Below are 16,692 nucleotides of genomic sequence, written 5' to 3'. Positions count from 1 at the left end.
TGCCAAAGGAGAAGATAGTCCCCCTGGACTCGGTGGACGTGCTTGTATGCAAGACATGTCGTTATCGGAGACTCGAGCGGCAGTTTGTGAATTGCATGTCAGACTCTCAATAGGCAGTTCTTGATCCTCCACCAGTCCACGGCTCTAAGCATCATCATCAAGGAGCAAATGAATCCAAGTAGATAATCCATTGTAAATTGTTCAAGATGTCATCTTTCTTTCAACGACAGGTATTGATCCTTTTCAACGGACGCTTCTTCCTCCTCAGCCGAACGCTGAAAGTCACGTGACCATCAAGCTGCGAGATCCGAGTGTGACGCGCAAGGTTGAAGGATCGCGTATCATTAGCAAGGGCTGTGTACCACAGTTTCTAAACTCTATAGTATATCCCTCTCCGACGGCTGCCCAGTCGTCGCCACTAGAAAGGAAATCTTATCTTGTTTAGACACCTTTGTGATATTTTTTCACTTGTTGTTTGCCCGCACGGTGGATCCTCAACACCTTGAGAACTTGGATTTAGCAGCATCTCAGAGGTAGGTCGCTTTGGCATTTATCTGCAGACTCCCATTTTCTTGACGAAAGCTCTGATTTAGTTTACACTGTCATACAGGCTTAGCGCTGCGGTTTTCCTGGCCTTCCTCCAAACTTGTGGGTCACTCTCTGGTCGATCTCTTCATAGCACGCTCACATTTGTCAATATACAGGAAGCTAAGAGGAGAATTAAGTACTCCTCGCAAGCCACGGTCTAATATTGACACCAGTTTGCATATTCTGAAATTAATTAATGAGGGGCTGGGGTGTTTTAATGCATTGTTGTCGTAAGGAAATGGGCAAACTTGGCGGAAATAGATCAGACAAGTTCTACGGCGAATTTGTTTTCCAGTCGTGCTTTGTCACACACTGTTCATGGTTTTTGATAACAATCTGTCACTGTCACGGCTTTGATGTATCGTTTCAAATCTCACCAACATCTTCTAATACCCTATTCACATTCGAGACAACTGAGAATATTTGCATTACATCTGAACGACGGAACGATTAACAATACCACAGTGTTGCAATAACTCTTCCAAATCAAAGTTATTGGTTCAATGAGAAGCATGTTGATATAGAATAATTTACCGTTTTAATTCCAAATCTTTGTCAGTCGATAACTGCGACTGCATTAATCATGTTATTACTTCTTTCAATATGTATACGTATGGCGCAGTTTGAAGCCATGCTACTGATAAACAGTAGTGTGGGTAACATTTTTGATATGTAATCCGTGACCAGTTGTGAGGAAAGTCCAACACTTCATGCACAAGTTGCACCGATGACCGAGTGAGCCTGATCCCTTGTCTCTCTGTGAAACCCACCGACAGCAGGGCCATCCATTTACGAGCTCATCTCCTGATCAAGCATGTAGAGCAAACACGCAGTAATTCACAACACAGATGCAAGCCAATAAAAATTACTTTTTACTGCGATAAACTTTAAGGCAGATATGTCGAAGCAACCTACACCTTGAAGCTTGTGTTGTTACGGTTTGCTCTCTGCGAGGGACATGGTTCAGCAGCAGGAGCTAGAAACTCGATACCAACCAAAATTAGAACCACGTGCTTCAGTCCGCCATGTTAGACTCCACAACAAAGCACCGACGCGCAACCAGGGTTACAGTAATTCAATTGCCCCGTCTCTGCCGAAATCGGTTCTACCTGCCAGCCCGCTTTATTAAATGTCGGAACGAATATTGCCTTTGAAGAATTCTTCTCCATACATCACCTCGTTGTGTAAATATTTGAGCTATTCCAGATGGTTGGTGTTCTCAGTCAGAAATGTGTTTGAAAATGATGTTGGCAAGTTGTCTTCACGAGTTGTGTGTATACTTTGGCGCATTCACAAATATTTATATCAGATATACAACGTCCTTTATGGCTTGCAGACCGATTTTGTAAGGTCACCAAGCTGTTATTTGAACGCCTAGAAATTCTTTATAACGTCACATTTTGGTCGGCGCAAGATTGCTGAGGATGATAAGCTCGGGATGCAATCAGTTCCTCACATTTGCAGTTGTAGGAATCTCATTGCTGGAGTAACCTCAACATGTCTGTGTCTATTAATGACCATGTGCTAAAGCGTGGATAGGCAATACTCATGTCATCCTTCACTTCATGGGATACCTGCATACAGAGACTCAATGTTACTATCTGAAGTGAATATGTGTTACAGAAAATAAAAGTTTTTAGATAAATAAAATAAAAAAGAGCCAAGCGGAAACTGCGGGACTTGCCGCACATTCTAGCCTTGCATTAGCTGCATTGGGTATGTTTCTTTCAGGGCTTGTATGACAGACTAATGAACACTGTTATATGTGGTGTTACTGTGCATCTTAAAGGCACCGCTGCTGCACCACGGCATCTGTCAACATTGCTGAAGTATAACAACAACCATGCATGCGACATGTTGCAGTATTCTACACCAGACACAGATTGAAAAAATAAGAAGCAGAATTTGGTTTGGTTTGGTTTCTTGTTTGTTTGTTTTTTGTTTTTGTGTTTTTCTTTGTTTGTTTGTTTTCTATGAATATAAGTAATATGTCTACAAAACAAATCCAGATTGATCCCAGAACTGTCCTTCATTTCTGGGGCTGTGACAGTCTGGACTTTTGCAGGATATCAATTTCTTGTGGTTTGTTGGGTCTAGGGGAAACACTACCCAAGAGTGTTGAACAGGGTCCCCAAGAAAATTGCATGTCTGTGTGTGTCGGAGAGGAAGAGAGAAAGGGAGTGTGTGTGTGAGAGAGAGAGAGAGAGAGAGAGAGAGACAGACAGACAGATGTGAGACGGGTGTTTGAAGTGAGGGAGAGGGTCAGTTTGGGCGCGGGAGGCATTATTTGTGTGTGCACGCACGACTGCGTACGGCAAGGCATGAAAGTCCCCAAACCTCTTTTGACCCCACTTCTGCACATGAGTTCGTTTCCGAGAAACTATGTCATCATGAACTTCTTCACATACAGGTGCCTCTACCACGAACTCCACTGTAATGTTGTCTCCACGTCATAATGCTTGGGTTTTTGCTATTTTTATTGTACTCGGTCCACTCTTATTAATGAGCGAAAGAGTGTAGTATTACTTGACGGGTTGTAGTTGGAGTCATGTTTGTAAATGGAACACCATCTGAAAGAAATACAATATTATTATCATCTATCATTTTTATTACAGCATATCTATACATTGGTGTGTGTATTTTGTGTGGGCGTTTCGTAGATAATGGTGTTTCAACTATGTTCTGAATAGAATGCTAACCAGTCGAATGTGCGCAGTACAGTTTGGTTGCATATGATACATCATGCAAAATGATGGATCGGTTTCTGGAAAGGACAAAGGTCACAATACATTAAAAACGTCCTGAAATAAGTTGAAGGGTTTGATATATTGTTTATTGTCTTTCTGTTATGTTTTTGAGTTGTTCCAGGGTTTCTTATGATTACACTCATATAGATATATACATGAGTATTAGTACTGCACGAGTATTAATCATGATTTGCAGCAGCACGCTTATACAACCGCCACGTCTCATTCATGACAATAGCATGTGACCTCGGCTCCGTGCAGTGTTAGATGTAGGGAGTCATGGCTACTGGCAAGTCCGCAGAAAAGATTCTATCTCTTGTCTTGAGGGACCGCCTCAGAATTCGTAATTATATCTCAGTTTCAGCTTCTGAGCATCATGCCATCTTCGATGCAGCGCTTGACATTTTGTTGGGGACGGAGTTGCGGTGGCAGTCCCATGGCATGAATAACGTTGAACAACTGTCATTCAGGAGGGGTTTAAACGACGACAGCATTTCTTCATAGACAGAACGGGGAGGGAGAAGAAGTTCTCAGTCTCGCTCAATACCCGTCTCTCTCGAGTGGGCGTGTGTGTGTGTGTGTGTGTGTGTGTGTGTGTGTGTGTGTGTGTGTGTGTGTGTGCTCGCGCGCATGCTCGTGTTTGACTGTGTACATCTACCTCTCCCTCTGTATATCTGCCTTCTGCCTCTTGGTCCAGCTTATTCAAGCTTCTGCCAGTCAGTCTCCTTGTCCATCTTTCTTACTAGTCGCCTGTCTCTCTCATTTATCCAACACCCATATGTTTATCACGCTAATTCGCCTTCTGTTTGTGTCTATGTTTTTAAATTCTGAGTTTTTAAATATATGCTACTCTCACCATTTCACCAACATCGTTTTCTCTCTGACTTAATTTAATGAATGTTATTTGTCCAGTTGCAAGATGTCATTTAGAACGAAATCAATGTGTGCAAGATTATGTGATTAATTCCATGCCTGTGACAAAGGTCCTTATCCAGCATCATAAGCAAGGGTTTAAGATCATTGATTCCATGGACATCTGACTTGTCCCGATTAAAAATTGATGATCAGAGGTTGTCGTACTCCGATGTCAAAGATCGTCACCTAATCAGCTCAAGCATTCCTCGCATGTCCGCATTCAGATTCTTGCTGTCATACATTTCATGATTTACAGTTTGTTTTTGAAATGGTTCCGTAAATAGTCCACAGTTGTGATACCAACAGAATGGATACTTTAAAGCTTGATGATAAAGCTGTATCACTCCCGTGTTCGTTACAAGCAGCATGGATATAAAGCATAATCAAATAATTATCCATAAGCTGTCAAAGAGCTTGTGGACATTAGCACTCCCGGCCCGTGATGATTACGCCTAATCCACCATCCCTGGCCACACTGAAACTTTACCGATATCAATTAGGTCTAGGGGCACTTCTATTTCTATCTCACCCTCTCAGAACCAATCGATAGTCAATATCGAAATGACCTCTGACCTCCGGAGTGACCCCACGAAGTCCAGGACCTGTAATATTGTTACTAAATTAGGTCAATCTTGTCCGCGATTATTACCATTTCACCGCTGGCTCGCTGAGTAAGGGCCACTTTTGGGGTTGAGACTTTTCAGCCTTTGGTATTGACCTATTGTACCCGAAGTTCGCTCTGGCGCTATCATGTCGGTGCCTAGGGTATTGATATTTTACTCTCAGTCTCACTCTCCTCCTAGTTCGGTCGGAATGAATACCAACAACGCTCCGAAAACGACTCGATGTCAATCTTGAGATTATCGAATTAGATTAAATTGTGACTGGCTAAGACTCCACATCCTTCTTTGAGAGAGGCAGAATACCTGAAAAGACGATCATAAATTATTGAAATTGATAGTGTGGTTTGATAAAGACAGGCACCCAGTTTGATGTAAGAGCAGATGTGATATTAAGAGAAATATAATTAGCTGACTCATTGCTCTCTGTTACTGATAATGACTTATGTAATAACATATTTACTATGCAACCCCCTTTTGCAGGTATTATGGAGAATATATGTGTTTTAAATCTTCAACAGACTAATAATTAATAGTCTTAGCCCATTAGACCTTACTATTACATTATGTGAAAATGATTTGTTACTGTTATAGTTTTGCAGTTATTTATAACATTGCTTGTAAATAACACCACACAAATGGAACAGCTGACAAATGCCCGATGGAGTGATTAGTGGGCCTTCCTGTGTGTATTAGGCCCAGGTAGCTCAAGGTCCAGCCCAGACGCTATCCTACTGAGTGGATCTACTTTCTCGCCCCCAGGATTGAATTAATCCATCAGGAAAATGTCAGCCATTTGCATTTTGAACTCACTTCCGGTTCTTCGGACCTCAGTAAATGAGAACAGGCTGAAAACACGCGATGGTAATCTCCTCGGAAGAGATGTCCAGTGCAAGTGGAATTATGTTTGATAACAAAGACGTTCCAGCATGTGGTGTCCATCATGACAACCATACGGCGTATTTAACGACAACCGTAAGCTGTCTCTTGACCTGCGCGTCATCGAGGCGTGAAGTAAATCCATACCCTGGACTTGAACTGGTCTTTTATGCTATTTGCATTGCGATACACGTGGGAATGAATGCCACAAAAGATCATACGTCATCCTAGCAAAATGTGCACAATTAAAGATCAGAGGTTAACATGGAAAGACTGTAGAGTTTGCAGATATGCTTTATCTATTGATGTGAAAATGAAATAACCTTTGGACGAGGTATGTCTTGCGACAAAGGGAAATTGTATGACCACGCTGGTATGACCAGCACCTTTGCAAGACTGTGTCTGAAGTCAGTGCTCAGTCCTTGAAGTTGAAGAGCACTATTCCATGTATTGTTCTAAATATTAAGAAGTAGGATGCTACTTAATTAAGTCTCTTTCATCTCAAAATAATAAATTTCAAAGTCTTACTACAACCAAAAATGTAGCCTCATGTTCAAAAATAATAAACCAAATAGTATAGAAATAATTTGTTAGCATATGTATAACTTCACACACATGAAGAAGACTTCTTGATTGTTCTATGTGTATGTCTATATCTTTGTACTCTTTATGGTTATATCTGTAGTTCATGCAATATTGCCACTGTTCCTTAAATGAATGCTAAGCAATAAATATCTTGTCTTATCTCATGAGAAGATGGCAGTTTAAATCCATGACATGTAATTATTGTTCAGGTATAATTAGCAACTTTTAAATCCAGAATATTGAGATGAAGGATGACACTTTCAATACTCCGATATCAGTCGTCGGAGGTCTTACCAAAACGTTCTTTTGTTAGAAATAGGCATTTCAGAACTTTATGCTAGTAACTCTCATTTAACCATTTGTAGGAACATATGTGCGTGTATTTATTACTTTCTTGCACACGACAACTTCATTCAATACCTTGAGGGAATCTGATCCTTTGATCCACATAAATCCCGACTTCTTTCAGTGTATAACCGTTACATGACGATATAGGAAAACATATTATGAACTAATACATGTACTATATTGTGTGACTCCATTGTTCTTTTGTTGTAAATATTCTGAGGCACATATCTTATGAAAAAAGAATACAGACTTTCAACAAATACATGTGATGTTATGTTTAAAACAAAACCGTAATACACATGAAGTTATGTTTAAAACAAAAACGAACTGTCAGTTTGTGTGTTTTCATTCCCCATGAATTTATGCTATAATATGATGGTATATGAATGTAGACTGGTGCAAGTTTATCAGTTCAAAGTCAATATTTGATGTTTGTATTTTTAAATCATTTCCATAATCTAACGAGACTGAAACAACTGCGGTGGCTTCTACTATTTTCAGAATGCCCTGACTTATTGATAGTTAAATATAAAATGTCGGTTTTTTCGTGAGCAGATATAATTTAGATTTAATATTTAGTGCTACTGTGTCGACTAACATACTTGCATATCCACTACGTTCGAAACATTGTCCTAATACACATGAACGTCCGTGAACGCCAGCGTCATTGGTTAGAGTCGTATTGCAGAACCCGACTCTTGCCTCAGCTGCAAGACAGTGATTGTATGTAATGATGGCTGGGCCGCCCGCAACAGTAACCACATAAACAGACAGCTGGAATGCATTGCCAATAACAGGATAAGACAGACTTAATAAGCTGCAAACCAACTAAACCTGTGCTATCAGAGGTCAGCCTGCTTGTTTCAGCCCCTGCAGCTAAGTGTGGTGTTGTAGACAGGAAAACCATTCGCCAAACCCTTTAGTCTCACGCAGAGAACAAGCAAGCGTGGCTCCAGCTCCTCGTCGGATCGACATATGTTTGGTGCTGGTCGGTCAGGTCATTTTATTGAAACATGCCTTGGAGGAACTGTCGTGATGGTACATCTTGCATACTCATCTGGTTACACTACAAATGACAGCCTCTACCGGTACATTCCCACTAACACTGTAATGCATACCTGAAATCCAGATCCAAAGGTTGCACTGACGCTCGGACTCTACGTCTGTATTTGAATTTGAGCACTGTGGATGATTTTATGGATTTCTGAGATTTGTTAGTTTTAAAAGTTAACCTCTTGTGTTGTATGTATATCAGATAAGATCACAAACTCAAACACGTTAGATTGCCCGCTGTTGCGCGAGTGTCAGTATCAACGTTAACAATTACTGATGTTTTTTTGGGGGGTGGGTTTTTTGTTTCAAGTGTCTTAGGTAACTGTATTTGATCTAAGTTACAATGCAGATAATATGACAGCCAGTTGATGATTATCTTCGCCGGACAGAATGAAGCAATATATAAGATAGTCTGAGGCAGTGTGTTAATGTTCCTAATTCCAGAACAGTTCTATCAAGTCGTCATCACGGCGCTCTCTCTGTGGCAAAGGGATGGTGGTTCATCGGTGGTGTAATGGGCACAGACTGCACGAGTAAGATGTAATGGATGGTGATAATAACCTTATTTACTTCAAAGAGTTCTGCTTGCCAGTCTTCTTTATAGACTAACGAATAGTGCACATTTTCAAGCTCAAGGAACTACGTAAAGCCCGTGACAGCGTCTTACCGCAGTCAACTGACCACACGCAGATCAGCATGGCGTTGTCAGTACATGCTTGTTGATTGGTTATAATGTGGCGTTAGCATTTCTTTCAACATGTTATATAATTGCAAGGACGCCGGTTCTTAAAGAACGCTTTGGTGGAGATTATATGCTTGGCTCTAGCGTTATGCAATTACTTTACATTGAAGGCAATTTGTGTGTAGGAAAGTACTAAGGCCATGCTATCTTTAAAGCACCTGATGTCAGTATCAGGTAAGTGGGGAACTTGACACTACGAGGGGATTGTTATCAAAGGTTTTCACTACAATCAGACGTGGCCTGTTGGTAAAAGGATCAGAAAAATGGTATCTTTCATCGGACTTTTTTATTGGCCGTGAGTTTGACTTGGAATCGTGGCTTTATAACCTTTGGTCAGTAAGGTGATTGTCCATCGTCTGTCACACAATTTTATCAAAGTTCCAAATATCAAATAAAAGCAACAGAAGGCTTTCCATGATCATGAGAAGCTTATCAAATGCAATGTCAGTTAATCACGATCAAGATCAGATTTTCGAATCTTGTCCCACTGGTAGCATCCATCACAAACATATGTAACGACTGGTCAAATCTTCACACAATGATACGCGTGAAATTCTCGTCAATGTACACAATTACCTCGGGCCTAATTTCGGCCTCTGAGTTTTGTATCTGATATTAGTCTTCCACGCCAACTTTGCTGATTGTATTTTAAGAAAAGGTACAACAAATTTGAAATCATCGTGAAACGAATCCGCTCCATTGTACCCCAATAGTTGTGAATTGCAGATAACATATGCTGAATTAGTCTGTCTCAAAGTACCCGAACCCTAATATTTTCCCTATCTCCGAGCACTAAATGAAACTAGTCTAGATATCTTCAGGTTCCTGAATCTCCCAACACACTTGGGCTCCTTTTCAGTTTCAGTGGGTTTATTACTTATATCAAAATTATACATACCCAGGGACTAAACATTAGACTTATACAGACTTTACAGGATTGGGAAAAATGAATATTGGAAAGTTGATGTGATACCATTTACAACAGCGTCGTGTGAGTAAGTCCAGATACAGCTGTGAAACAGACATTCAATCGGTCGTTCCTCCCACAGTAGGTTGACACCTTGTGTAAAATCGAGACTGATGATGACGTTCTTCGTCTCTTGTGTATCCCGACAACATTGCATTGAATGAAGGCTGTATGCACTCTATAATGCAATAATAAAAGTTATTGATGGTTTCTTATCTCCCTATTGGCAGTTATATTTATCAACATAGCCAGGGATGCAAGATTCAGAACATTATAGAACTCGAACACCATCATACTTATCTGACACATACTGACAGGATCTAGTCTTCATAAACCAGTGTTCAGCAGCAGCTGCAGTTGTGTAATCATCCCTGTATCCTGTCTTATATTCATATGACCCATATCTGGAAAGAGCTTCGGGATGAAGCTCGGTATCTCTGTTGGCCATCGGCCATATCTGTTCAGATCTTGACGCCACACATTTTCCTCATGTTGTATTTTCCCAATTTTACACATTGGTGCAAATTTTCTCTCATAAACAAGCGCGCACCTGGTTGTGGGTTGGTTTTATCTATATGAGTACAAACTAAGTTATTTTTTGATGGGTTGCCCCTATTCCTTAGCTTTCATTTCAGAAAATGTTCCACGTGTATATTCCACTCGTAATGCTGCTTATTTGTGCAGATGTTCTTATGAAGTTGGAGCAATTAACTTCAGTTAAAGAGATAACGGTTAACACGAATTAACAAGCATAACATTTACATGATTCATAGTGCCAACAGTGGTTCTAAACATTTTCACTTAATGAGCGCAGATGATATTATAGTCTTACACACTCTCCTACTATTATCTTACCTTTAATACAAGCCAATCAATATTCCACAGACAGCTAATCAGACAGCCACACTTGTCAAAACAATGTTCACTGACTTGTGGATTAATACGTCGACCGGGGGACCCCTCAAACGAATAAGCACGTTCAAGGACCACCTAATGCCAGAACTGAGTACACTAACTCCAATATGACATTTGAATGAGCACTTTAAACACGAGGTCGTATAAGTTTGTTTGTACGGGGCCATGTGATAGCTTTCAATAGCTTTCAAACTAGTGCACAGTCGCCGGTCCCACGCGTCTCTACAAAGCTGATTAAGATTGAATGTCGGTAGATTTTCTGATAGAAGGTAAACCATTCAATTCTAATGCCATTCCAGTTATTGACTATAATTCTAACGTTAATGCATTTTTATCAGCTATTAATCTTTCGTCGGAAGTTTCAGACTCTAACACAACTTTTAAAATGATTAGTCACGATGTCATCTCACGTCTCATCACCGAGTGCTCATCTCCGGAAAGAATGACAATGTGGTACTTCAGGATAATTTTATGACGATGTTACTTCTTATCCCACGAAAGGCCGATGACAATGAACTGCTGTCAGAACATGTCCTTCGCGACCTCAAGAACAATTTCAGGATAGGTCCTGCTATAATGTGTCACGTGTGGTGATTTGTATACGTCATCGAAAGTCAGAACGCAATGCTATTCCCAGACTAAGATTGGCACAGTGTTGTAGTAATATACGTTAGGAACGTTACAATGACATTCATCTTGTGTCTGCAGCATCATTTCACATTATCATCACACGCAAACACAATGCATGGGAAGCACATGCACAACGTGGGGGCCTCCTACACATGCATGGGCTGTCATTATGAATCTTGAAGTCTTTTCAGACAGGTCGATAAATCAGTGTAGACCATTATTTTCGATAAGTTTCTTGCATCTATGCAGGGTCAGGGTTTTCAGCGTCGAATCACACACTACTGACTAAAATTGTAACCTACAATTTCATGTCATACTCCAATCACGTAAAATGGGGGATAACTGAAGGAACAGTTTTCCTGTAAATGAAATAGACGTGGTGATGCAATCTCAAAACATCCATTATTATTGTATCAGCATTGATTCAATCCCGCATATCTCCCAATTTCGACAATCGTCCATTGACAGTACAATTCACCCTAGCTTTTTGAAGAGTATATTATACGCTATATCCTAGTAGTATCTGATGAAAGATGAGTGAGTACGGTTCTACGCCACAGGACACCAGAAATGGACTTCGCACACTGTAGCCATACGGGGAATCGAGGCTGAGACTTCGACGAGCCAACGCTTCAACCACTAGGCTACCACGCCGCCATCCTGCAGGGATGAGGTACCATGATACAGTGAGTATGGTTTTACGCCGCCTATAGTAATATTCCAGCAATGTCACTGCTGATGACACCAGAAGTGGACTTCGCGTAATGCCACGTAATACCATATTCACTCACTAACAGTTGTTTCACGAACTGTTGGAGCCGTGAAGGTCCGGGGTAGAATAGGCCGTCAGCAATCCCTGCTTGCCATAAAACACGACTGAGCTTGTCGTAAGATACGACTAACGGGATCGGGTGGTCAGGCTCACTGACTTGGTTGACATGGCATCGGTTCCCAGTTGCGCAGACCGATGCTCATGCTACCGATCACTGGATTGCCTTTTCCAGACTCGATTATTACAGACCGGATAGCTGGAATATTGCTGCGTAAAACTAAACTCACTCTCTCACGAAATGTTGAAGCACAACCCACGTTTTACCAGGACTATTTGTGATGATAATATTATTGGTAATGATGAGCATGTAACACCACCACCAAAACATGAACGTTTAAATGGAACGCTTTGCAAAAAATGACAGTTTCCAGTATATTCATCACTGCTGATAGATTTCCTGAATACAGATGTTACAAGCCGTCTTGCTGAAGATGTTGTCTTGCAAAGTGGTTACAGCGGCGGCGACGACACTCACGATGGTGAAGACTTTAATAACACAGACGTTGCACTTAGACGTTAAGGAAGTGACGTAATCGCCCTAACTCACCGATGTTATAGAATTGGGAAGACCAAGTCGTTATTTTTGTTGACTCCAGCCAGCCAAGCTTAGGTTTCAGGTGTTTTTTAACGTCTCTGTCACCCAATGTACTTCTAATGGGCCATAAAAAGATACACCCTTCTGCTGAAGATATTTAGGAGCAAGTGATGTGATCCGTAAGTTTTCTCAAAGAAGCACTAAAGGAATAACATTTGTGACTTGCTCATTCGAGTCAAGCTAACACGTCCAAAATAGTTTTATGGGTTTTAGTGGAGCTGGGGTGTTCGCCAGCTGTTTACATGAGTAGAGATGATACGTCCAAAGAACCTCGTGTTTTCTGTTAGGAGGAATTGATCACAAAGTATCGTCATGAAATACTACATTGTGCTTCTGACAAAAAAAAGTTGTTGTGCAAATTGGGTTCCTTGATGACCGGACTGAGGTCAATAGACGTTTAATCCTAACTTAAAGTTTTCAAATGACGAACTATAAATTTCACTTTTAAAAAATTACACTCCACAGAGGATTGATTTTATGTCTCATTGTACAATTTTGATTAACGGCCGTTCTTCATCATTGTCACTGGATAAGGTAAAGATCAGGGAAGTGAGAAGGTTAAGCATGGTTACCCGACAAGGGCTTAAAGCTCCGATATTTTATTTGAAATGGTTTACAAGGAATAAACTATGGAAAAAAATTGTGTTTCTTTATTCGTGCTTGGAAGTATCTGACTCTTCTTCAGATGAATATATTTTGATGAAGTAAAAACTTAAGTTTGGTATTTGCTTCGTTAGGTTAACTGCGCTTCATACAACCAGCCCCATGGCGTGTTACTGACGGGGAAAAGATAATATCACGAAACAGAAACCAGAAGCCATTTTTTTACAACTGTGATTTATGGTTATCTTATTCGAATTCAGAGGCAGATTGATATGCGCCCATGAATAATGTGAATAAAACATTTTTGTTCTAATATGAGCAAAGATTCATGCACTGACAGAAACCTACATGTGAGGTGTACATGGAGAAGAGAAGATCAACTTGCCCCGTCCGGGTATGCATATCGTATTCCACGCAGAACGTTCTGGCGCGACAGTTCCCAGACTATGTTACTGAAGTAAATGAATAATGTTTTGTCGATTACTCCTCTGAATCAAAGTATCGTTAGGCAAGGTCACTACTGATCTGTATTGAATGCGTTGAAGTCTCCGATGGCTGGTTCCGATTACCAAACTTCGACTACCTTACATCAGCCACTGCGTGAAAAAGTACTCAGAATCCGCACTTGGCGAACGAGGGAACAGAGAGATGTAATTGGGGAAGGGTTACTGGTTACCAAGAGGCAGAGTATTTCAGGTTCGTGACTGCTACGTATGTCTGACCAAGTGCTGGAGTCAAACTGCTGTAACAAATGATCTTATCTGGACGACCATTCCTCGAACAATAAGATTTTAATCACGATATTGAGGCACAATGGTTTTCACCCCGACAGAATATACTTACGAATAAATATGAATTCATAATACGAATTGAAATGGCATTTTCACTATCCCATATGACAGAGGTCGTTCTGAAGTGCAGAGGCCAGTAAACCCTCCCTGTGTCTGGATGGCGGCCTGAACCCTCATCTCATCCCTCCAGTCAGTAACTGGATCTGCGAACAGGCAAATGCAGCCATTACGATGAAAAACTGCTTCCAGTTCACGACGATTGTTTTCGTAGAGTAGGCTCAAGCGACTGTATACTGCGCCCAAGGGTGTCTCAGATGTGCTCAGAGCTGGGGCAAGGAGACTCGTCGAAGCGTTGGTAAGTCTGGAGGTAAGCTACCACTGCCCGGGAACCATTGCATCTGGCTTTATCTGCCATCAACTGAGGTCTCGTGGCGAGTGAGTGGTTGTCGAAATTGGAGGCAAGAACTGGTTCGAGGACATCTCGGATATACTGATTAACTGTGAGATTGGTTGTATGATGAGATGGTTCAACTTTCAATCGTGTGAGATACACCCCGAAATCAACACCGATAACCCCCACAAGGGACAGTTAGCCTACTATGTCTGTATGTGCTCCACGTATGCCTCCAAACCTTCGATTACCCATCCGTGACAATGAGCTTGAACTTGCTTTCGTTCTACCCGAGTACTGCCCAGGTTTTCAGATTCCAAACGATTCCTCCTACATACCAAGTCAAGGGGAACCACAGATGTGGTCCGTGAGGAGGAGGCGTTTGATGACTCTCATGTACTATTTTCCTGCTGCTCCTAAACGGTTCTCCAATGTTCTTTTGGACAAATGTCGATTGGGTAGCTGTTGTCGCTTCAGGGCATGACTCGTTGCAAATGGCGATGAAGGAATTAATGGAAACAGTGCTCAGTGATCATGCCTTGGCGTCACGGGAGGTGTTGTCCTCACCATGGGAGTTCCTCCATAGCACTGGTTGTCTTATCACCAGGTCATCGCTGATCATTCTGTAATCTTCAGATTGCTGGCGTTTACAAATGTTTATCCCAAGTTCAAATAGCATTTGTGCTTCAGGGATACAGCATTTAAAATAGAAATGATGCATTCGATTTCTTCGACAAACATTAAAAAAAACATATCAAGCCAACATGGATCTATGTGAACAAAACATGTATGTTCTATGGGACATTGTGTAATTGTGACTCGGGAGACATAGCTAAATGTTTGGCATATGCATGATGATGTCCAGGCACTTGATTTAGACAGCGCTGCCTCGACACACAGTGTTGATTGTCGGTGCATATGAACAGTGCTGTTCTTCCGAAACATACACTCATACACCCAACACATGATGTCTCTGTTATGGAATACGATCAATACTGTTCTGCTCCTCAACAAATGAAGCTGATTGTTTAACGAATGCTTGGTGCTGAGTTTATGGATTGTAACATGCCCAGCACATTAGTCCCCGTTTGTAGAATGCGAGCAATAATGTTCAATACACCGTGTCAGGTTGAGTTTGTGCAATGATTTGACTATCGTTTCAAGTTTCACAGAGTGATGTCGAACTAATTCAGATTTAGAGCATCTCCAGTATCTTCATGCAAAGGTTGCCATCAATTTGTTATTGCGGAAGGAGGACAAGAGATAGTGTTCACGGGTTGAGGGGAAGATATTAATCATAATGTGAGTGTTCGTAAACGGTGTGAATGCTGCAGTTTCCTTGCTCATCTGTTCGAGATGGTCTGGATGCATGACGTTGCACAAGTTGATACATGACGTGTCTACTACTGCATCAGTCAGTGACCACCCTGTCCCCATAGCCCTGATAGTATTGTTATCATGGTGCATGAACACACCTTGTACTATAACGGCTCATTTTTCTTTCGTGCCACAATGTTTCTCGCAGAGCTTCTAGCCTTCTGTTTGGCTGAATCCAATAATGGTAGGTTAGACGCCAATGTATGCCGTCTTTATGGCTAGTTGTTTGTCATCACCATATTGTCTGCATTTTCATCACGTAGCAAACGTCTTTAGTCTGCATACCTTTGCATGTTACTTCAACATGAAGCTACCAAGTCAGCTAAAAAGCTATAAAGGAAACAATTATTTTTAAAACGTTATTAAACCGAAAAAGCACTCTTACCTTGGACCATGCCAGCATGTTGTTAGCGGCGTGGGTTTGAGACACAGGCAATCTATATTTTCTCAATCAGTCCTTAAATTTGATTGATACACAGACAAATTCTAAAAACTTCTAAAACAAGTGTCACTATTTCATTTTTTGTAGCGCATTGGCAAAGCAAAGACGATACGTTTTGCGGAGTTTATCAACATTCCACAAAAAATGCAGTCAGCTCGAAAACACAAGACGGTTTTTCTTGTAAAAAACAATTGTCGCGAAAGGACAGACTTGCATCCAGAACATATTACATGATGTTCAAGTACTGAAATATTTCGACAGCTGATTGTTTTAGATTAATACTTTACTGTGGTCCCATGTGCTCAAATAGCGGACTCTGAAGAGGCATATCTGTATTTGGAATGACAGGTGCTTGAAGGAAAGGATGAAGTTTAGCACCACGATAGACATGTGAGCCGATTATACAAGGTTTAGGTATTTGACAACACTTCTTGCAGACATGAAATTGGATAATACAAGATTGGTACTGCCGCTTTGGTATCCTCTGATATGATATAGACAGAGTGTCTGTCGATTACATTCATGACGATATTGATGAGGAAGGATTAACCCTATCACTGCCAACAGAAGTATTCAATACGTCAGTGTAACTCATGGCAAATATTTCAAGCAATGTTTTAAAAGTAAATCCAAGAGCAGTACATTGTGTTAATGGGTGGACGTGTTCCAACT

At 41.0% G+C, this 16,692-nt stretch overlaps 1 protein-coding gene across 1 annotated transcript in view; it reads left to right on the top strand.

The window, feature by feature from the left end:
* The first annotated feature begins 295 nt into the window (after positions 1–295).
* Positions 296–16,692, top strand: part of LOC137287404 (glutamate receptor ionotropic, kainate 2-like) — a 125,855-nt gene continuing 109,458 nt past the window's right edge. The window contains exon 1 of the mRNA XM_067819671.1: positions 296–533. The gene's annotated coding sequence lies outside the window, so the exon portion shown is untranslated. The remainder of the gene's footprint in view (positions 534–16,692) is intronic.

Source organism: Haliotis asinina, chromosome 6 (assembly GCF_037392515.1).
Source record: "Haliotis asinina isolate JCU_RB_2024 chromosome 6, JCU_Hal_asi_v2, whole genome shotgun sequence".
Taxonomy (NCBI): Eukaryota; Metazoa; Mollusca; class Gastropoda; order Lepetellida; family Haliotidae; genus Haliotis; species Haliotis asinina.
Note: the sequence above shows the minus strand (reverse complement) of the source record. Positions and strands in the feature narration are given on the sequence as shown.